Genomic DNA, 2,071 nt, shown 5'->3' with positions numbered 1-2,071 from the left:
AATAATCAATATGATACATTTTATCTAGGACCTTTTGAATAGAGCCTATTATTTCTGAAACGGTCTGGTTCAACACAATATTTTCCGATCCCGATATGAAAAATTGGGGTTGCTTCTCTCTCGCATAGGGTGGAATGCAACATTAAAAAAGAAGCACGTAATTTGCAAAACTTATTAAAACATTGTTCCTTGCATCTTTATCTTTGCTCTGTCATAGCACAATTCAATTTCATTCATCTACTCTCTAAAATGGGCGAATTTCAATATGATTTTGAACGAATTCAGAAATACCATCCGTACCAAAATGGAAAAGGTTCGCCCAATGTGGGACTCGAACCCACGACCCTGGGATTAAGAGTCCCATGCTCTACCGACTGAGCTAACCGGGCTTGCACAATTTATCATCATGATCTTATTCTTCTTCTTCTTCTTCTCCTTCTTCTCCTTCTTCTTCTTCTTCTTCTTCTTCTTCTTCTTCTTCTTCTTCTTTTCCTTCTTTCTCCTTCTCCTTCTTCTTCTTCTTCTTCTTCTTCTTCTTCTTCTTCTTCTTCTTCTCCTTCTTCTTCTTCTTCTTCTTCTCCTTCTTCTCCTTCTTCTTCTTCTTCTTCTTCTTCTTCTTCTTCTTCTTCTTCTTCTTCTTCTTCTTCTTCTTTTTCTTTTTCTTCTTCTCCCTCTTCCTCCTTCTTCTACTTCTTCTTTTACCTATGTTTTTTGCACGAGACCATACATTTCTCTAGATATCCTGCGTGTACACCGAATTTTATCTTTTATTTAAATCTTTACTAAGATATTCATCACTGTCCTGTAATATTTCATTTATATATTTGTATTGTAATACTCTGTAACCAGTGGAAACCAAATTTCCTGAAAAGGACAATAAATTATTATACTTACTTATACTTATACTTACAGTGTAATACATTTTATCTAGTGCCTTTTGAATAGAGACGATCATTTCTATGACGACCGGTCTGGTTGAATACGACATTTTCAGATCCTGATAGGAAAAATTGGAGTTGATTCTTTCTCTAATAGGCTCGAATGCAAAATTACAAAATATAGCATGTAATTTTCGAAATATAAAAAATGTACCAGAAATCTTCATCTTTGCATGTCTTATCTCGAAAATTGGTGAAATCTTGATATGAGCTTGAACAAATTCAGAAATTCCATCCGTACCAAAAGATTCGCCCAATGTGGGGCTCGAACCCACAACCCTGGGATTAAGAGTCCCATGCTCTACCGACTGAGCTAACCGGGCTTACATAATTATTATCACAATTTGCCAATTTTTTATTCCTATTTGCCATTATCTTCTTCTTCCTTCTTTTCCTTCTTCTTTTTCTTCTTCTTCTTCTTCTTCTTCTTCTTCTTCTTCTTCTTCTTCTTCTTCTTCTTCTTCTTCTTCTTCTTCTTCTTCCTCTTCTTCTTCTTCTTCTCCTTGTTTTTGTTCTTCTTCTTCTTTTGTTTCAATGTATGAAGTCACTTAGCATGGCTTGAGAATTGCAGGTATTAATGCAAGAGCAACACTAAATGAAGAAAAAAATACGTTGTATTAGATTGTTATTGCTCATGAACTTGATCTATCCGATTTAAAATGTTTGACTTTATCAATCTTTATAAATGTTAACATATTTGATTCCTCCGAACAACAGATCTTCTATTTCTTTTCCAAACACAAAATGTATTATCCCCTTCTAAAAATAGAAATGTTCTTGATATCGAAAGGCACTCAGCTTTCTATTGGTATGCAATGAATGTGGTACTCCTGGATAAAAATGGAAATCATTCTGAGAAAACTTGAGCACTTGAACGAGCAGTAACTACGACCTACATTGACTTTGAATTTCCTCTGCCGTCTACTGTCAACTGTAATTGTTCAGAAAAACGATTGCTCACAATCTTGAAGTAAGCTTATGACCTACTTATTTGTCCATAATGATTGAGAAGATTCAAATCCGGCTTTAAAAAGTAGGTCAAGCAGAATATTGTGTAGATGAAATGAACTGCAAGTGTCCTATAAAAGGAACTGGGTCTAGTGATGCCCCCATAGCCATATATCTGTGGCGTA

At 35.0% G+C, this 2,071-nt stretch overlaps 2 non-coding genes across 2 annotated transcripts; both read right to left on the bottom strand.

Annotated features, from left to right (window-relative positions):
• Positions 1-316: 316 nt before the first annotated feature.
• Positions 317-389, bottom strand: TRNAK-CUU. The gene has a single exon. It is a non-coding gene; the product is annotated as a tRNA-Lys (tRNA).
• Positions 390-1,188: 799 nt separating this feature from the next.
• Positions 1,189-1,261, bottom strand: TRNAK-CUU. The gene has a single exon. It is a non-coding gene; the product is annotated as a tRNA-Lys (tRNA).
• Between the last annotated feature and the right edge of the window lie 810 nt (positions 1,262-2,071).

Source organism: Strongylocentrotus purpuratus, unplaced genomic scaffold, assembly GCF_000002235.5.
Source record: "Strongylocentrotus purpuratus isolate Spur 01 unplaced genomic scaffold, Spur_5.0 spur5_scaffold_21, whole genome shotgun sequence".
Lineage (NCBI taxonomy): Eukaryota > Metazoa > Echinodermata > Echinoidea > Camarodonta > Strongylocentrotidae > Strongylocentrotus > Strongylocentrotus purpuratus.
Note: the sequence above shows the minus strand (reverse complement) of the source record. Positions and strands in the feature narration are given on the sequence as shown.